The sequence below is a fragment of the Quercus robur genome, chromosome 11 (assembly GCF_932294415.1).
Source record: "Quercus robur chromosome 11, dhQueRobu3.1, whole genome shotgun sequence".
NCBI classification, from domain to species: Eukaryota; Viridiplantae; Streptophyta; class Magnoliopsida; order Fagales; family Fagaceae; genus Quercus; species Quercus robur.
In genome coordinates this window covers 49583214-49605754 of record NC_065544.1, presented here as the reverse complement: position 1 = coordinate 49605754, position 22541 = coordinate 49583214, and the positions used below count along the sequence as shown (strand labels likewise).

At 34.9% G+C, this 22541-nt stretch overlaps 1 pseudogene; it reads left to right on the top strand.

The window, feature by feature from the left end:
* Nucleotides 1-2835: 2835 nt before the first annotated feature.
* The window catches only part of LOC126705161 (very-long-chain aldehyde decarbonylase CER1-like), a 39097-nt pseudogene continuing 19391 nt past the window's right edge, over nt 2836-22541 (top strand).

The window sequence follows — 22541 nt, the reverse complement described above, 5'->3', positions numbered from 1 at the left end:
TGTTGTTGTTTATGTTGTGTGTGTGAATCTCTTGTGAGATCTAGAGGTGTTTGTTTTCATACATACTTAGGTTTATCAAGATCAAGATTGATGTCGGGAGCTTGGTGATTGCTTCAGTTGCTGCATAAAGAGCTTAAAGAAAAGCACAAGTTAATGAACTTGTGGTTGCTATGGATCAAGGAAAGAAGTAGTCCGTGGACTCGGAGTTGTCACGTGGTCGTGGTAGTAAGTTTTCTACTCGTGGTAGCAATAGGATGTTAGTGGTCTAAGTCGCTATTGTAAAACTTCAATTCTTTCATAGTGGATCCGGTTTTATCTTGAGGATAGCTAGGTTAAATCCTCCCTTGGTTTTTTACTGATTTGGTTTTCCTGGGTTATCATATCGTTGTGTTCTTTATTTTCCAAATTGTTTGTATGATATGATTTACTTGTGTTAACCTAGATCTGAATAATTTACCTAAGTTAATCACTTGGCTAAATAACTAGGCTAATCTGTTTGTGTTTAAGGAGTCTAAAAATGTACAGACACCATTTCTTTTTCAACACTTGAAAATTCTAATATCTAGCTAGATGAAGATTAAATTTTTAACAACAAAAATATTACTATAAATCTAGACAGACATGGTTAGTGGGAGATAGATTGACTGAAGAAGAACAGTTGAAAGTGCCTAAAGGAACATTTTTTATTCCCTATTCACAATTCCCACCAAAGAAATTGAGAAAGGACTATTGGACAATTTTATAAAAAATATTATTAGTACTCATTTATGTGTATAAATTATCCCTTAATGTCAGATACGTTGATTGCTAAATTTTGTAATTTAAATATAATTCAAAATTTGAATAGCTCTTGTCAATGGTTTTAATTAGGAAATTTATGAACATTAACGTGATATTAATACCATAATTGCCAGCATATTTGGTTTTATTATCTTATTTGAATATGACATAATAACGTCATATATGGAAGAATTTCAGCACTTAAATGTAGCTATTGCTGAATTATTTTATGTTACCATATATACACAAATGTTTACTATTTGGTTTAATAGACAGTGGTCAAACAGTTAGCAATTTTTTGTAACATATATTCAGAAAGAAACCTTTGAAAAGTTATTGTAATAATAGGCCATTAAATGCTTGGCATTATGACCCTTTCTTTTCTTGTTCAGCAACGTAATCTATGGGGCATTAATTTCAAAGATTATGACCTTTTCTTTGTTCCCAACGTACAGATTGAGATTTTGGCAAAGACAATATTTGATTCTGGTTTATAATATATATATATATATATATATATATAAATATAAATATAAAGAAAGCTATTGATTATATATATATATATATATATATTAATTTCAATAACTTTATGACTATTTAATTGATATCAAACGTTTTATTTTTTGGCTAAGGACAAGCAACATGTCTGGTTCTATATATATGGAAAGAAATAAAAGTTTCAGACACACATTTTTATTTTTGAATTAGAAAGCTGCAGACTTTTCAAAACATTTTTTTGTCTTAAACACTTACCATCTATTGCTAATTACTACTCACAAAATATTCTATCTTTTACAAAATTTTCTGGGAAAAGAAAGTACTATAGAGAGCTTATATCCTATGAGCAGTGTAGGCTCGCAAGGATAATCAGCAAAGGTGGCTGGACTGTTGTATCATGGGGGCAACGTGCAGAAAATATTTGTCTAACTACATCGGATATACCGTAGATGGCTCGATTTGTCTCAAGATAGTGACTTGGTCCATGCCTCATCTTTGCCACCTCTTTTTGGTAAAATCAAATTGTGTAATTTCCAAGGAAAATTCAGGTCTTATCTCTCCTTTATTTCTAACAATTTGAGACAAATCATTATGGAGAACACAAAATCATCCTTGGAAAATGGTAATGTTATGTCTAATTCCTTTGGAGTGGGTGATCTTAATAAGCCATACCGCTTTCGTGGTGTTAACTTTAAGAGGTGGAGACAAAAGACTTTATTTTATCTTACTCTCTTGAATGTGGCTTATGTGTTAATTGAGAAAAAACCAAAGAAAAAGAAATCTGAACAATTGACTGAAGAAGAACTTTCTCAACATGAAAAAGATGTTAAGAAATGGGATAAGGATCATTTTTACTGTAGAAATTATTTACTTAATTGTCTTTCTGATGATTTGTATGATTATTATGATCAAGCTTACAAATCAGCCAAAAAGATATGGAAGGCATTGAATCAAAAATATGATACAGAGTAAGTTGGATCCAAGAAATATGCATGTAGCCGATTTTTCAGTTTTCAGATGGTTGAAGGCAAGTTCGTGGTGGAACAATCCTATGAACTCCAAATGATTGCACAAGATGTTTGATCTGAAGGCATTCGAGTGGATGAACAAATGCAAGTTCCAGCCATCATTGACAAGTTTCCTGAATCTTGGAAGGAGTTTTCCAAAGTCCTAAGACACAAGCAAAAGGAACTCTCCATTGAATCCCTTATCACCCGTTTGAGAGTGGAGGAAGAGGCAAGGAACCAAGACAAAGCTGTTGAACTCCATGGAGCAAATGGTCCTAAGGTAAATTTTATCTCTTCAAATGAAAACATGCCAAAAGCCAATGCAAAAAATAATGACTATGTAAGGCCTAAGAAAAGGAACTTCAAACGTAGGCCAAATGGAAATCAACCTCAACATAAGACCCACTCTCATCAAAGAAAGAACCAAGCATACCATCCTAAGCATGCTCCAAATAATGGTAGCCGCTCTAATAATAGCAATTATGCATGTTTTGTATGTGGAAAGCCTAGACATTCAGCTAAAAATTGTCGTTTTTGAAAACATGGGCCTATGGCTCAAGCCAATGTCATTGAAGAGCCTCTTGTGGCTATGGTTACTGAGATCAATATTCTCGAAGGCTTAGAAGGGTGGTGGATTGATTCTGGGGCAACCAAACATGTTTGTTATGATAAAACTTGGTTCAAAACCTACACCATTTTGGATGAGAAAAAGAAAATTATGCTTGGTGATTCTCATACCATTGAAGTTGTAGGTATTGGAGAGGTGCTTCTCAAATTTAGTTCTGGGAGAGAAGTCACTCTCGAAGATGTCTTTCATGTTCCTGGCATTAGAAAGAATCTAGTTTCTGGTTTTTTGTTGAATAAGGCTGGTTTCAAACAAGTCTTTGAGGCTAATCAATATGTACTCTCTAAAAATGGCATGTTTGTTGGCAAAGGCCATGCTTGTGATGACATGTTTAAACTTAATGTTGAGATGAATGAAAATTCAAGTTTTGCTTATATTGTTTCTTGTGTGAATGTTTGGCATGGTCGATTATGTCATATTAATAATAAATATATGAAAAATATTAGTGGTTTAGGTTTAATTCCTAAACTTGAAAATGAACTTGAAAAATGTGAAATTTGTAGCATGAGTAGATTTCCTCAAAAGTCTCATAAATCAATTGAAAGAAATACTGAATTACTAGAGCTTATCCGTAGTGATATTTGTGAATTTGAAGGACATTTGACACGTGGAGGTAATCGGCATTTTATAACCTTTATAGATGATTTTTCAAAATATTCATATGTCTATCTTATGAAAAATAAAAGTGATGCTTTTGAAAAATTATCAATTTTCTTAAAAGATGTTGAGAATACTTTTGATAAAAAGGTTAAAAGGTTTAGAACTGATAGAGGAAAAGAATATGATACTCTTGGTCTTAATAATTATATTCAATCTCTTGGTGTTGTTCATGAGACTACTGCCCCTTATTCTCCATCTTCAAATGGAGTAGCTGAACGTAAAAATAGGACTCTTATATATTTAACTAATGCTATGCTTGTTAGTTCTGGGGCTTCTAAATATTTTTGGGGTGAAGCTGTTTTAACTACAAATTTTGTTTTGAATAGAGTACCTGATAAAAAGACTTTTTAACTCCTTTTGAATTATGGAAAAAATATAAACCAAATCTGAATTTTTTCAAAGTTTGGGGTTGCTTAGCATATGTGAGGCTACCTGACCCTAAAAGACCTAAACTTGGGGTAAAGGCTTCTACATGTGCATTTTTGGGTTATTCTTTATATAGTACAACTTATAGATTTTTTTATATTGATAATAATACAATAATTGAATATAGAGATGTAATTTTTCATGAAAATAAATTTCCATTTAAATATAAAAATAGTGGGGGTTTTGAACAACAAGAGAAAGTTGAATGTTCAACATCTAAGTCAAAAGATGTTAATGAATATGAGATTGAACCTAGGAGGAGTAAAAGACCTAGAATTGAAAAGGTTTTTGGTCTTAAATATTATGTGTATAATTTACAAGGTGACCCTACTTCTTTAGAAGAAGCTTTATCTTCTCCTGATTCAGGTTTTTGGAAAGAAGCCATCAATGATGAGATGGATTCTATTATCTCTAATAATACCTGGAAACTTGTAGATTTACCTCCAGGTTGTAAAACAATTGGATGTAAATGGGTACTTAGAAGAAAATTAAAACCCAATGGATCTATTGAAAAATTCAAAGCAAGGCTTGTAGCTAAAGGTTTTAAACAAAAAGAAGATATTGATTTTTTCGATACTTTTTCTCCAGTTACTAAAGTTACGTCTATTAGATTATTGATTGCTATAGCAGCTATTCATAATTTGATGATACATCAAATGGATGTAAAGACGACATTTCTAAATGGAGATTTAGAAGAAGAAATCTACATGGACCAACCAGAAGGTTTTACAATGCCAGGTAATGAGCACAAGGTATGTAAATTATTAAAATCTTTATATGGTCTAAAACAAGCACCTAGACAGTGGCATGAGAAATTTGATCAATCTTTGCTTTCTAATGGTTTTAAAACAAATGAAAATGACAAATGTATATATTATAAAACATTTGATGATGCTCATGTTATAATTTGTTTATATGTTGATGATCTTCTAATTTTTGGTCCTAATATGGATATTTTAAATGCTGGAAAAATGCTTCTTAAAAATAACTTTGATATGAAAGATTTAGGAGAAGTTAATGTGATTCTTGGCGTGAAAATTTCTAGAACTTCAAATGGCATATTTGTAGATCAATCTCATTATATAGAAAAAATTTTGAAAAAATATAATTACTTTGATTGTAAACCTGCAAGTATTCCTTTTGACTCTAGTGTGCATCTTTTTCCTACTAAAGATGAAAATGATATTTACAATCAAAAGGAATATGCTAGTATTATTGGTAGTCTTAGATATGCTACTGATTGTACTAGACCTGATATTGCTTATGTTGTAGGAGTTTTAGCAAGATTTACTAGCAAACCTAATTTTGAGCATTGGAATGCCATGACTTAATTAATGAGATATTTAAAAAGAATTGCGCGCTATGGTTTGCTATATCAAAGATATCCTACTGTTCTTGAAGGATATAGTGATGCTAGTTGGAACACCTTATCAGGTGATTCTTTGTCTACCACTAGCTATGTATTTACAATAGGTGGTGGAGCAATAAGTTGGAAATCTAAAAAACAATAGATTATTGCTAAATCCACCATGGAGGTAGAATTAATTGCCTTATCTTCAGCTAGTGAAGAAGCGGGTTGGTTACGAGATTTATTATCTGAAATTCCCATGTGGGAGAAACCTATTTCACCCATCTTAATTCATTGTGATAGTACTGCCACTATTGGTAGAGTGCGCAATAAATACCATAATGGTAAATCCAGATCTATTAGAAGAAAACACAGTACTGTGAGATCGTACATAAACAATGGTACCATAAATGTTGATTATATTAGTACAAATGATAATATTACGGATCTATTAACTAAAGCTCTAGTTAGAGAAAAGATCTGGATAGCATCGAGGGGGATGGGACTTAAGTCCAAAGAAGAATAAACTACCTATAAGGATACCCTACCTAGGGACTGGAGATCCCAAGAACTAGGCTCAAAGGGAAAAACTAATCATAGAGTAGTTTGATTAACATGCACTAAATATATGTATGAGTAATAATACTCATATCCCTCCCTATGATGTGCGTGCATGTATCTTGTAACGTTATATAGGATGAGTTTTTTTTATAAAAACTCTTAATGTGGACTATAGCTCTTACAAGTGGGATGTTAGAGTTACAAGAACATCCTTGATAGCCACAACTAAGTGAGCATGGAAGTGAGGCTGCTTCCTTTGAGAATGGGGCTAGTTCTCTGAATAGCTCATGGATGCTGGAATAAAGCACAAGGCTGTAATGTGCTGGCTTAAAAGCTCGTAGCAGAGTACTGGAATATTATGTGTGTGATGTAACGTTTTGTATCCATAGAAAAAGTTATAGTTCAAGACTTAGATCACTATTAACTTTTGAACAATGTTGTTGAAACACTAAATGAGGGTTCAAGCCATTGGCACTCCCATTATGCATAATGTTCTACTTAACCCAGAAAATTTTCTTATATATATATTTACCTATTTATTTTCTATAAAAATAAGTGGGGGATTGTTGGATATTTTTATAAAAAATATTATTAATACTCATTTATGTGTATCAATTATCGCTTAATGTCATATATGTTGATTGCTAAATTTTGAAATTTAAATATAATTCAAAATTTGAATAGCTTTTGTCAATGGTTTTAATCAGGAAATTTATGAACATTAACGTGATATTAATACCATAATTGCCAACATATTTGGTTTTATTATCTTATTTGAATATGACATAATAACGTCATATATGGAAGAATTTTGGCACTTAAATGTACAACTATTGCTGAATTATTTTATGTTACCATATATACACAAATGTTTACTATTTGGTTTAATAGACAGTGGTCAAACAGTTAGCAATTTTTTGTAACATATATTCTAAAAGAAAACCTTTGAAAATGTATTGTAATAATAGGCCATTAAATGCTTGGCATTATGAGCCTTTCTTTTCTTGTTCAGCAACGTAATCTATGGGGCATTAATTTCAAAGATTATGACCTTTTCTTTGTTCCCAACGTACAGATTGAGATTTTGGCAAAGACAATATTTGATTCCAGTTTATATGATTTATATATATATATATATATATATAAAGAAAGCTATTGATTATATATATTAATTTCAATAACTTTATGACTATTTAATTGATATCAAACGTTTTATTTTTTGGCTAAGGACAAGCAACATGTCTGGTTCTATATATATGGAAAGAAATAAAAGTTTCAGACACACATTTTTATTTTTGAATTAGAAAGTTACAGACTTTTCAAAACAATTTTTTGTCTTAAACACTTACCATCTATTGCTTCTTACTACTCACAAAATATTCTATCTTTTACAAAATTTTCTGGGAAAAGAAAGCACTATAAAGAGCTTATATCCTACGAGCAGTGTAGGCTCGCAAGGATAATCAGCAAAGGTGGCTGGGCTGTTGTATCCTGGGGGCAACGTGCAGAAAATATTTGTCTAACTACATCGGATATACCGTAGACGGAACGATTTGTCTCAAGACAATGACTTGATCCACACCTCATCTCTGCCACCTCTTTTTGGTAAAATCAAATTGTGTAATTTCCAAGGAAAATTCAAGTATTATCTCTCCTTTATTTCCAACAAGGACTGTCTGTACCATAGCACGCTGGAATTGTTGATTCCCACTTCTCTTGGGAATATCCTCTCTTGTGAGGTTTGTAATATTACACTTTGAAAGTTCAAATATGTGTATAAACATCCTTGAACGTTTAGACCCCCAATTTACAAATTAACCAATTCAAGCTTTATGTCAAACAACTAGTGTGCGGAAAATGAACATAAGCTACAATATGGAATTGGATAAACTATCTAAGCCAAATTAAAATCACAACCCACAGCAGATAATAAAGGCAAAGATAAAAGGGAAGGAAGATGCAAACACAAAGATAACACGCAATGTGTTATCGAACAGGAAACCGAAGCCCTCGGCGTAAAACCTCTCCGCCGCCCTACAAGCGGTAAACAATCCACTAGAAAATGTAGTTGGGATACATGGACAGCAATAGACCCTCCAAGCCTAATCTACCCAGTGCACCTAAGCCCTCCAAGCTTCTTGCTCCAATGAGGTTGCGCCGAACCTTTTTCTTTTCTAGCTTCCCGAATTCCGCTACTAGACTATAGCATCAACCAATGTAGATTGGTTCCTTCCTAACTGCTTCCCAGCAAACCAAACAACCCTCTCACAATGATGAATATGGTGAGAACAAGGTTTTGGTAAAATGCCTCTCAAGAATTTGATAATGGAGAGGAAGAGAGTTGAGGAATTTGAAGAGACTCTAATGTATAGATTGTTAGTGAATCAATCTTGTTTTTCTTTAGGGTTTCTCTTTCAAAATTCTCTCTGGAAGCTCTCTTTCATTTGTGGGTAAAAGGGGTATTTATACTGGAGTAAGAGAGGAATGTGAAACGTCAGGATTTACAAAACAGGGGTGGCTCGCAGCTTGACCTTGCAACTTGGCTGAGTCGCGAGATCTAGTCGCAAGATAACCGTATGGCCAGTTGTCCTGTTTTGTCCTGTAGTGCTCCAGCTAGCATGACTGTTCACCTTCTGGCACGCTCGTGTGCTGCGTCTGGCGGCTTGAAGCCGCGAGCCACCCACGAGAACAAGCCGTGAGTCTCTGTTTTCTTGCACATTCTTGAGCAATCAACACTCTATCTCACTCACTACCCTTACAACAAACCCACCTAAATACAGGGTTACTAAATGTTGAAATACAAGCAAATTTGGCATGGAATAAAGCCAATAAAATGGTTGATTAAATTCAGCCTTACAATCTCCCCCTTTGGCTATTACGTGACAAAACCCTAAAACAAACTCTAGACTTAACATGTGAGTTGGGAACAGTTGAACAAAACTCACTCACACCTAACTCTAGAAGCTGTGTAGCACTTGAATCATAAGATCATGAAACTCCTGAAACACAACAATACACCATAATCATTGTATGCAGAAAAGCATGAAATGCATATGAAACAAGCTAAAGGTGATCAAGCAAAGATGAAGTGAAGAATCAACTCATGGCTTGATCAACCAAGTGAACACCACAAGGTAGAGTTCACAGTGCTCATTCACACTTGGAATGAACACTTGAACATACAAGTTAACAAGAACAAGCAAGATACTTGTATGCCCAACACTCAACCAATGCATAATACACTAAGTATATGCATCTAGGAACAATCCTACAAGGGCACAAGAGTGACAGTACATAAATCAAAATGCAAGACATTTAGATAGAAGTACTGATTTCAACATAGCATAAAAGGCTGCATTAAGCAAGGTATAAGCCATAAAGCCTACAGATTATGCATAAAAACATTAACCCTAAAAGCTTACATAAGCACATGGGTACAAAACAGGTACAAAACACAATATATCCTGAATAACATCAACAAAATATATAAAAGATTAAACCAAGATTATAAGTTATGAGTTAGAAACAAGAATACACCAAAACCACAGTGTATCAAACCCATATAAACACTAAAAGTCCAAAAACATAAACCTATAAGTTTAGAGGATAAGACTTAAAACAAAAGTATGTCAAAAGAATGTGTGTACTCCCCCTATCACTATGCACACTTCCCTTTGAACTTTCTCCCCCTTTCTGAATGCTCTCCCCCTTTTTGGCACGAATAGCTAAAGGCTGTCGTCCAACTTTCGTTGAATAGCGTCTAGCTGATTCTCCATAGTCTCGAGACGCATTTGAACATAGTTGTTTGTGGAGTAGAGAAGTGTCACAATCTCATCAATGCGTTTCTGAATATGTTCAAGTAAACTGCCCACTCTATCAGTATGAGGATCAATCTGTGCTTGCGGAATACTAGCTTGTGGAACTTCAGGAATAGCATGCGAAGTAGATGTGGTATGTGCAGGTGTCTCTGACTCAGGGACAGATGGAGTAACCGGAGAGATGTGTGCACTCTTTGGAGTTTTAGAGGAGTGACTTCTGCTAGCTTGAAAAGAGTACATGGAAATAGGACGCTGATGGGTCAACATTTTTCCATCTGTAGGAGGAACAATGCCTTCACGAAGAATGAGCTTCATGATGAGACTGCAAAATGGAATAATTCCTCGAGCTGCAGTACGAACCGCGGTCTTTCTCATGGTGTAAAAGATGTGAGCACAGATATCAATGGGAGCTTCTGTAATAAGATCACAAAGGAATTGAGCTCTCCCAAGATTTATGAATGTAGTGTTGGACAGTGGGTAGAGATTAGTGAACATGATCAACTTCAGTGTGGTCAGCTCTGGTGCAAACTTTGCGGTGCTGATGGATGTGCCTGCATTGGATACTTCATGATCAGAACCTAGGATTTGTAGAATGTTTTGAATCTGTGGAATTCGATCATCGTACGGAGTTAGATCCACATTCTGAGGTCTAGTGATGCCGAGAACATCGGCGATGGAGTTTGGGGAAACGCCAAATTCCTTTCCTTTGACCCAGAAAATAAGTTCAACTCCAAAATCACTTGCATTGGAGAAGCATTCCTTAACTAGTTCATCCATTGGATCGACAAAGTTCCCAAACAAGTTTGCCCAATCTCGTGGCTTAAAGATTCGAGGGATAAAAGTGGTCCCTAAGGTGTTAAACTCCACCACCCGTTCCACTATAGGAGTTGATTTGTCAAATATGTTTGAGTAGATGTGTGAGGTTAGCGGGGTTCTAAACCTCTCCTCATTGGAGTCTTGAGATGCCTGTGATGAGAGTCGAGTCCTTTTAGCAATTGGGGTTGCTGGATCATCAGCAACAATGTCTTTACCTTTAGAAGATCGACGAGACATCTGCAAGAGAATAGGCCCACAGCAAAGAACCAAAAACAGCACCACATAAGATAAATATCAACGTGATTCGATGCAAATAAGAGAGAAAAAAACCAGAGATTTTAATACATAACTACAGACTTAAGACAGTTCAGATCCAAACAAACTTCCAACAATACTAAAGTGCACAGTACGATAGGTGCAGCAAAATGGTGATAGTGCAATAGAGCATAGATAAATACAAATTCAAAAATAACTATCAATGAGACAGTCTACCATGACCATGATATGCACACAAAGACATCATTCAAACATTAAGAATAGCTAGCATAAAACAAACCACATAAGATATGAACATGAAAAAATTTCGAAATGAAGGATTAGAGCACCCAATATGATATCATAAAAATACAGTAAACCAAAGCCACAAGCCAACTTCAACAACACAAACAAGAGAAAGGAGCAAGTCATAAAAATACCAAACCCATTTAACAAAAGAGTTTGAGAATCAATAACAGGCAAATATCAGAACAAAGAAATAGCACATTGTGACCAAACAATATGAAAACGGATAAAATCAACAACAAACACAACAAGCCATACCCATCAAACAAAGAGAGGAATGTTTCGAACAAAGTATCAATCCAAATGTCAAGAAAAACATTCATGAAGCAGGGAAAATGAGATGAGGAAAACAAGACCCATACCTTTTCTAGATGATTTTGAGAAGAAATGAAGCATCAATGAAGTTTGAAAATGGGTACCTGGAGTGTTTGGGAAGGAGACAGTTGTGAAAGAAGATGAACAGTCACAAATGTTCGAGGGAAAAACTGAAAAAGATTTAAAAATTGCCCCTATTTTTGCCAAACATGTGTTTTTTGCGACTGAAGTGAGTCGCCACCAAGTCGCCAGTTCAAGCCGTCAAAACACTCAAAGGCAAAAATTTGAAAAAATTTTCTAAGTGTTTTTCGTGACTGGAAGGTCTACCCGCGAGGGAGTCACGAGCTGAGCCGCGAAAATCTCTAAGTAACTTTTGCGACTGGACCTTCCACTCGCGAACAAGTCGCCAAAAATGACCCGCGAAGACGCGACTGAAGCTCGCGACTTGACTTACCCGCGACTGAGTCGCCAAAATAGGGCAAAACTGGATTTTTGTAATTTTCAGATTTTTTAAACAAAATACTTTCCAAAAACACCTAAAACACTCAAAAATCTTTTTGTGCTTAAATTAACAAAGATTGAACATGTGAAAACACATTTCATCAAGTACAATCACACAAATGAATATGGCATTTATTGAACATAAACTTGTGTGTTGTGTGTGGATATCGATAATGAGATAGTCCTTAGTCTAATGTGAAGCTTCAATGATCAATTCAACCAAGACATACACAATTAGCACTAGATCATGTGATCCATCTCAATTATAGAAATATGTATATATGACCTCCCACAAAACTTGATAACATATCTTGGAACTTTACATTTGACTCCACTTTCAATCATAACATTTGATCTTTTTGATCTTTTGAGACAATCACCTATCATTGTGAGAGTGATATTTGATATTTCACTTTAATGAACTAGCCTTTGGCTTTTTGAATAAACAATCACGTTAATTTTAGGTCACTTACCCTTTTTCCTAGTCGAATACTAGAGTGTGCGACAGGCTTTTGCAGCTCAATATCTCTTTTCATTTGGAGATTTACATTTGGTGAGCTCTTTTTAGCAAAAACAAAAATAAAGAGTGGAAAGATATATAGACACAAGTCTATGCATGTCTCAAGATCATCATAACCATTCACTAATCATTCATGACAAGTTTGAAGATCTATTTACAACAGTCACATAGATTTCAAGATTTCTCCCATAGTGATATGAGTGCAATGAACCAAGCTATGCTCGAAAATGCACAAAGCCATAAGCACAAAGGTACAAGGCAAAACAAGTTTTAAGACAAAAACTCAACAATGTCAATCAAACTTTTTGATTTTCTAATTTTTATGTGATTTTTTGGATTTTTGACACAAGAAGAAAAAGATTGATCAAAAACAAAAGAAAAACAAGAGTATGCACAAATAAACAAACACACAACCATCAACATAAACAACAATCAATCAAACAAACATTGTCACAAAGCATAGGAAGTATTAATGCATGGACATGTTGTAATGCTTATGCATGAGTACCCTTTTTCACCCACACGTCACTTGCGTTTGGGGTGATTTCCTTATAGGATTGGGTACGGGAGTTAGGCCTTTCAAACCTTCGTGAGAAACTTTCCAAGCAGTTGGCGAATGCACCAATCATCTTCATCACGTTCATCATTCCGGGATCACCATTTTGATCTCTCGATTGTTCACCTGCCCAATTTCTTCTATCATTTCTAGGTCCTCGTGACCTTTGAGGAGTTGCACTATTCTTTGCTCTCGGCTTTTGGCAATTTGGTTGAGTATGCCCTTGAAGTTCGCAATGATGACACACATAAGGTGATCTAGGACCTCTTTGTGGTCGTGGACGAGACTTGGCACGAGATTCAGACCTGCCCACAGATTGATTACGGGAATTCAACAACCGTTCGTTCCCCACATTTCTCTTCTCCTCTATCTTGGGCTTCTCAGCAGTAGGACCAACATCAACTGATTCTTTGGCCTTTATAAACTTCACTTCTTTAGTGACATTTCCAGATGAGCTACTTCCTTCGGTATATCCCAATCCGGATTTGTCTGAAAAGCACTTTTGCGATGAAATAACATCATCTAGTTTCTTGGTGGTGACCCTCTCAATTTTGGCATTTGCTTGCACAACCTCTTGCTCAAGAAATCTCACTTTTGTGTAAGCTTCTGACAACTCACCATTTAGTGTTTCTATCTCACATTTGGCCTTCCTATATCGGATTAGGAGACTTTCATAATCCTCCTCTGCCTTCTTCATTTTTCTCACAACTGCCTTGGCCACCCTTGTGTACTCACCCGACTTCTCCAGGAGTAAGTTATAATTCTCTTGAAGGTTGGCTGTGCTTTCATCTTCTTCAGCATCTGATTCTTCAACAATTCCCATTGATTCTTCATCACTATGTTCTCCAAGGTCTCGTACAAGCAGATTCAACTCGTCTGAAGACTCAACATGAGCAATAGTCATAAAAGCTAAGTAGTTCCCCTCTCCATCACAGCTTTCTTCAGATTCTGAGTCGGATGAATCCGAGTCACTCAATGTCGTGGCATACACTTTGCATTTCGATTTCAAATTATTCGGGCATTCCTTCTTAAAGTGTCCATGCCCGTTACATTCGAAACAAGTGACACCTTGTGTAAGTTAGGATTCTTTTCCATCTTTCCTTTTGAATTCCTTTTTCTCCCTTCCTGAACTTTGGAATTTTCCTTTATCACCAAATTTGCCTATTTTTGAATTTCAAGAATTTTCTGAAATTTTTCACAAGGTAAGCAACATCTTTGTCAACCACATCTTCTCCCGATGAGTCATGATCCTCCACCTTCTCACTAATGGTCTTAAGAGCAAGAGATTTACTCTTCCGTTGATTGGGCAGCGACATCTCATAGGTCTGAAGAGAACCAACCAACTCCTGAACTTTGATGTCATCAAGGTCCTTGCTCTCTTCAATCGCTGTCACTTTAGCACAAAAACTTTCCGGCAATGATCGAAGGATCTTCCTTACAATTTTAGAGTCCTCCGTTTTCTCTCCCAAATTGAACTTGCTTACAATCACCTCATTCAGCTTGCTATAGAAAGAGTCAAAGGACTCATCCTCACTCATTTTTAACTCCTCAAACCGAGCGGTTAACATCCGTAGCTTGGTGTCTTTTACCTTCTTCGTGCCTTCGTAAGTGGTCTCCAATAACTCCCATGCTTCTTTAGCAACGGTAATGTGAGAGATCCTGTGAATTCATCTGGGGACACACCACAGAAAATAGCATTGAGTGCTTTACTGTTAATATTAGATGCAACAAGTGCTGCCTTATCCCAAGTGGATTTGGCATCCTCAGGCCTGGCCCAACCTATCTCAACAGCATCTCAAACAGATTCATCAATAGAACACAGAAAAGCTCTCATGCGAACCTTCCAAAAAGCATAATTACTACCATCAAAATATGGAGGAGCATTTAGGGATTGAGACCGATCCATCTCAAAAGGGAGTCAAGGATCACACAATGGTAATGAAACCACTAGAGGTGTACCCGCTCTGATACCAATTGAAAGTTCAAATATGTGTATAAACATCCTTGAACGTTTAGACCCCCAATTTACAAATTAACCAATTCAAGTTTTATGTCAAACAACTAGTGTGCGGAAAATGAACATAAGCTATAATATGGAATTAGATAAACTATCTAAGCCAAATTAAAATCACAACCCACAACAGATAATAAAAGGCAAAGATAAAAGGGAAGGAAGATGCAAACACAAAGATAACACGCAATGTGTTATCGAAGAGGAAACCGAAGCCCTCGGTGTAAAACCTCACCGCCGCCCTCCAAGTGGTAAACAATCCACTAGAAAATGTAGTTGGGATACATGGACAACAATAGACCCTCCAAGCCTAATCTACCCAGTGCACCTAAGCCCTCCAAGCTTCTTGCTCTAACGAGGTTGCGCCGAACCTTTTTCTTTTCTAGCTTCTCGGATTCTGCTACTAGACCATAGCAGCAACCAATGTAGATTGGTTCCTTCCTAACTGCTTCCCAGCAAACCAAACAACCCTCTCACAGTGATGAATATGGTGAGAACAAGGTTTTGGTAAAATGCCTCTCAAGAATTTGACAATGGAGAGGAAGAGATTTGAGGAATTTGAAGAGACTCTAATGTATAGATTGTTGGTGAATCAATCTTGTTTTTCTTTAGGGTTTCTCTCTCAAAATTCTCTCTGGAAGCTCTATTTCATTTGTGGGTAAAAGGGGTATTTATACTAGAGTAAGAGAGGAATGTGAAACGTCAGGATTTACAAAACAGGGGTGGCTCGCAGCTTGACCTCGCAACTTGACTGAGTCGCGAGATCCAGTCGCGAGATAACCATATGGCTAGTTGTCCTGTTTTGTCCTGTAGTGCTCCAGCTAGCATGACTGTTCACCTTCTGGCACGCTTGACACATGTGCTGCGTCTGGCAGCTTGAAGTCGCAAGCCACCCGCGAGAACAAGCTGCGAGTCTCTATTTTCTTGCACACTCTTGAGCAATCAACACTCTATCTCACTCACTACCCTTACAACGAACCCACCTAAATACGGGGTTACTAAATGCTGAAATACAAGCAAATTTGGCACGGAATAAAGCCAATAAAATGGTTGATTAAATTAAACCTTACACACTTAATGAGATTTTGTGTTAAGCATCAATCACCTCCCTCCCTATAAAATGTGATGGTGGCACTCTTATGTTTAATTTTTCGGTCCTTTTCAATTGAGAATAATTTTAAAAGTTATTATTAATTTTATTACAAAACGTTCTCAAATTGAAGTGATAATAAGCACCATTAGTGTCACATCAATAACATAATATAAAAATTTCTTTTTAAAAAAATCGTTTACTGTATAATAAAAGTTAAGTCCTAAATGCTGATGTTGCATCAAATAGCAATCTTCTCTTTACAATAAATGGCTACATTCTCATTTTATTAAAATAGATTGTCTTATTAATTGTTAATATTGCTTTAGGAAAAACGTTTTAACATCAATTTCAAGATATTTAAAATTATACTCCAACTAGATTTTATTACAAAACATTTCAACAAATTTGAAATAAAATTTAATGTATATGCATCTCCAGCCCCAATTGTATTGAGGACCTTTGTGGCTGATATGAGTAGTTGGCTCTTCACCTTCTACAAATAAGGTAGACCCTTTGGCCCCGAGTTTCACAAGGACTTTCTTAACACCCTGAAAGAATACATTTTTTAATATAAATCTGATAATACACCATTTAGCAAAAAAAGAGAATATCATGGTACCAAAAAAACGCATAGGCCCGTACCAAAAAAACGCATAGGCCCTAACCAAAAAAACAAGGCTAAAAACACTTAGAAATGCGGCTATAGATTTAACCTATAGTCGCGTTTTAAAAACGCGGCTAAAGGTTAGTTATAGCCGGGTTTTTTGTAAACGTGGCTATAGCCTACATTTTTTTGTAGTGGTATTGGTTGAAATTTTTGGTTTTTTATTTGGTGTCTGCAAAAACACTAATAACAATTATTGGATCATGTTCGTGTTTGAATTACTTTTGTAGTGTTGTATGATAGCAAAAGTCCTAATACTAATTTGTTGTGATTTGGAATTAACAAAGCTCATTCATATGAACAATAAAATATAGTAATATTATTTATATATATATATATATATATATGATTTTGGACCATTAGCACAGGTTTGTGAAAGGAAAAATAAAATAAAATAAAATGTTGAAGCATGTTTTTGTATGAATAAACTTCTGCTAGAAATTAAGAATTTGTTGAAATTTGATAAGAAAGACTTATATTTTTTAAATAATGTCTCATGTTTAAATTGACTCGCCCTAAAGATTATAGGCTTAGTTAGGTTGTGCTTAATAAACACATCATTACCAAGCATGAATGGAATAACTTATTTCAAAACGCTAAATAATGTTAATGGTCCAAATTGAAATTTTTAAGTACCACTACATTGTGCTTCTCATGCCAAAAGCCTTCTAGCTGAATTGGCATCTCCCCATATATAAAGTGCTTGAGATAGGGTTGTAATCGGTTCGGTTTGGTCGGTTTTTTTTTATCCGGCCAACCGAAACCGACCGAAATAGTTGAAAAACCGTCGGTTTCGGTTGTATTTCAGTTTCGATTGGTTTCAGTTGGTTTTCGGTTTCAATCCACATCACAGCCTCACAGTCACAAAAAGAAAAGAAAAAACAACTCAACATCACATGGGGTTATTGATTTTTCAATAAGAAAATAACAACTCAAAATCACAATCACAGATTCACAGAAAATAGCATTGATTTAATATTAAACTTTAAACAAAACCCAAAATACAGAAAACAGAAAGGGTTATCAAGAAATTAAAAAGAGAGGTGGTCACCATGAGAATGAAAAGATCAAGCCGCGTGGGGAAGCCGGCATGTGAAGGCCAGCATGTAGAAGTGGCAGCAGAGGCAGATTTGTGTGGAGTGGAGGCTGTGAGGCGTGACAGTGAATACGTGTGGGCTGTGGGGTATGCGGAGTAGCTGTGGACGCCGGAGTGTGGAGGTCGGTGGTAGATGTCGACTGATGGAGGTTGGTGTGTGTGAGAGGGAGTGATGGAAGCTTTGTGTGAGTCTGTGAGAGAGTGAGGTGGAGGTGTGAGGGAGATGAGGGAGATGCCGTGTAAATGAAAGTGGGGTAGGTAGGGTAAAGGTAGGGTTTTTATTTTCTTTATTTTCAATTAGTTTTTGTTTAACTTAATTAGTTTAAATTGTTTAATTTTAGTTAGTTAATCTAACTTATCTAATGGGCAGTGGGCTAATGGGCAGTGGGCTTGAGTAATATTAGCAAGGCCAAGCCCATGTTTACAAACTTTATATTATATAGTTAATATTAAATAATATATAATAATATATTTCGGTTCGGTTCAGTCGGTTCGGTGCATTCAAATCTACAACCGAAACTGAATCGAAATTTTTGCATCGATTTGATCGGTTTGAAGTGGTTTTTTCGGTTTGTCGATTTTTTGCACACCCCTAGCTTGAGAGTCTAGGAGGGAAAGGGTTTAAGAAGCAGGGTTAGTAGCATGTTGTAATTATCTCTCAAAAAAAATTGTGCTTCTCATAAAATAAAAAATAAAATAAAATAAAAAAAGAAGAAAAAGAAGAAAGTTTTACATGTATTTATACATAAATGCGTTACACAAATATAGAATATTTTCTCTTAGTGATAAATTTGAATTTTACAAGTATCATGCCTTGGTTGAAGGGACAAAATTATCCAAAAAGTCTAGAGGCACTAAAATGTTCACTGAAAATTAGACGTGCTCCCTTTTGTGGTTATAATAATGTGGGCCAAAAAAAAAAAAATCAATATATCATTAGGAGAAATATGATTTGAGCCCTAAATGTCTCACTGGGAAATACTAGAAGATGCCAACTAATTGAGTTACATGACATTGGACCTAAGTGAGTTGAATGGTAGAAAGGGCATAGACCTTTTTGTTTTTTTCCAGTAACAAGGCTAAAAATGCAATATGAGAGAGAGAGAGAAAGAGAGAAGTTGGTCATGGTAGGTTACAATAGGTCAGTTGGGTGCATATGCGTATGCACTCTTTGTAAGCCTTTTGGAAGTTGGGCTTAAAAATGGGTATTGGGCTTGAGAATGGATTTTGGACTTAGGCTTGGTTTCTTGAATCACATTTTGGGCTTTATTAAGTTATTGGGCTCCACACACAGCACTGATAATTTTGGTAGTGATTTGATTTGATTTCTCATCATTGGGAATGAAAGGCTTGGATATAGGTCAAAATGAAATAGGGTATCTACAAATTGGGTTTGGTAGGGCATCAAAGGGCTAAAGGGTAAAAGCAACTAATAAAATATGTATTTTTAAAATATTATGTATGTTAGATCAGGTCATCCCATATTTATCAACCTGAACCCAACCTAAGATTAATTTTTTTTTAAATTGATGAGTTGATTAGGGATTTGGATGGGCTATGGCACCATGCAATTATCTCTGAGTTGTGAGATTTAAAATTTAAAATGGTAAAAATAATAATAATAATAAAACGTTAGAAAGGTAATAAAAAGATAAAATGTTAGAAAAAAAATTTATCATGTTAATTTTTACATCAATAATTAGTAACTGCGTGATACACCAGATTTAAATATGTTGAGTAGAACCCTTAGAACTAGGGGCGTGCATAGGTCGAGTTGGAGAAGTTTTTCAACCCTACCCAACCTTGTTAGGTTGAAAAATTCTCAACATAACCCACAAAGGTCGAATTAGGTTGAGTTGGGTCAGTGGGTTGTGCATATATGTTTTATGCCTTGTAAAAAATTGGGGTTTCGTCAATTATTTAAAAAATCTTTTCAATAAATTATTGCAATTCATATAATATGCTTAAGTTTATTCTAGAGTTTCAAATTCATTAAAACTAATTCTCAAAATACCAAAATCAATCGAACTAAACAATTAGAATAAGGATAATAAAAATAAACTAATCTATATGGTGGGTTAGGTTGGATCAAATGGGTTGAAAATGCTATCAACCTAAACTCGACCTTACTCAAGACTAAATATAAAATTTCAACTCAACCCAACCCAACCCACCAACCTACGAAACCAAATCAAAAGGTAGGATAAGGTTGGGTTGTGTCGGTTTGTGGGCTTGGTGAGTTTAATGCACAACCCTACCTATACTCAGGACTCACCAAAAATTTTATTACCCGTCCAATAAATATTGCATTTTTTTTTTTGAGAAGGGATAAATAAATATTGCATTTTTTTTTTTTTTTGAGAAATAATTACAACATGCTGCTAACCCCTCAACTTGAACCCTTCCCCCCTAGACCCTCAAGCACTTTATGCATGGGGAGATGCCAATTCAGCTACAAGGCCTTTGGCAAATAAATATTGCATTTAAATGTACTGTCCTTTCAAAACAGAAACGAAAAAAGCAAGCATAAGTTTCTATCATAAAAGAGAAAGCATAATAGGTATGTACAATTTGATTTGAAAAAAAAAAATGCATTGAAGACTTGAAGTGTAAATCTTTAACCTAAAAACGAAAAAGTAGTTGAGCACTCCAATTCAAAGTTTCAAACTAGTGATAGTATATAATGCCACACACACGCAATAGTTGGCAATACAACCTATCAAAATGAGGAGCACAAAGTCTGATCAAATATTAAAAGTAAATGTGATGAATATCAGCATTGACGGCAGTTACGTATCAAATATTAAAATAAATGCGCCAAAATCTGACCAACCGACAAGTCCTTGTCTTGGGGAAAATACAAAGGTGTTTTGGATGCATCTTCCCACTTACATAAGGGTGGGTCCCATACTTGTGGGGCTCACTCTCATGTGAGTGTGAGGATGCATGCATTCAAAACACCTAATACCACCTCCTTGTATTGTTAATTGACTTAATTCTCACATTCTCCAAGAAAGAAAAATAAATAAAGTCCATGTCTTAAATCTTAATACTCGCAAGATCGAGTTGGCTAAGTAGTTTTTATAATTTTTTAATATCTATGAGATCTTAAGTTTGAAACTTTTTGCTAGTTTCTTGGAGTTGTCTCTAATAGATTCCTAATTGTAAATAACTTGGTGTGTGTGAGAAAGGGGAGCTACATATATCCGAGAGAATAATTAAATATTTGAAGATTTCTGGATAACTTCGTTAGTAAAAAACAAATTGGAGAGCAGCTTAAATAACCAAATAGGGCTGAAATTTGTAGTTTTTTTGTGAAGAAGATGTCTTGAATGTGATATCACCGGCCGCCTTAGAATACCTCAAACTCAAATCATACTTATATAAAGAAATTACTTTTGATAGCTACATCTTCATTATTCCTAATTATGTAGTTACAATAAATCCTAAGCAGGATTTGTATAGAAATTAAAATCCATTATTAGATTTGCATGGACTCTAGATATAATTGGACCTCTTTCGCCTACACATATAAACCTAATAATTCTAACACTTCATAATGATAAGTATTATCTAGGACAAAAAATTGGAAAATAATGACGACAAAACAGTGAGTAATTAATAGAACAAAGTTTCCACCACCCCACTACTTGGACGTATTTAATTATAGTATTCAAATGTACTTTAGTTACATGACTTATTTAATAAATCATGTAACTTATTTGAATAATTTAATGAATTTTGTGATTTAATACATGTAAATTGTTTTATGAACAGCTTGAGCTCCATTAGGGGAAAAACTTGTTTATGTTTGTCTGCTTAAAAAATAAACCAAGTTCAAGTCTTAAATTTAGGCTCAATTATTAAACAAGATATTCTCAAACATAATAATGTATTTGTGAACAAGCTCATGAATATGTGGGCTACTATATATATAACATTACATTTCTTTATGTATATCTGTCTAAAAATATATTTATATAGGCTTGAAATTAGATTATATAAGGTTTTCAATAGATTCATATGATATTAAATTATTATTTGTAGCTTTATTGATGATATAAACAATTTATTTGTAGTAAAAATTCATAGAATTGTGAAAAGTTAAAATATTTTAGTTATGGTTTCACAATATATAGGAAAATAATAAGTTAATCAAGTAGATTATGAATAAGCTCGAGGTTGCTCGACAAGAAAATAAGTCAAGCTTGAACATAAAATCTTGTTTAGTTTTGAACTTGAGCTTAGCTTGTGTTCTAATAAATAAATAAATAAATAATGTGGTGTCCTTGTCTAATCCAGGAATTCTCACCAATTGGCCATGGAAGCCTCTTGGAAGCTTTAAGGTGGTGTCCTTGTCTAGACTTTCCATTTCTCTCTCTTGCACACTCACACCCCGCACAATATGTAACTGCACTTTGGACGTGGGTTTCTTTTTTGTGAAATTTATAGTAACTATAAATTTCAAAAAGTACATGAAGCTTAACAAATCGTTGGAAATGAACTCAGAGAGTAGTTTGATCCTTTCAAGAAGTTAAAGTCAAAAGGTAAACCATAAAATACTTTCCCTCTATTATCTCAATCTTAAGGACATAACATATTTGTTCTTGTTTCCTTAGTTTCTTTAAGACTTTCTCCCCTTTACCTGTATGTGTTAAAAATACATAGTATTCTAAAAGAAATGT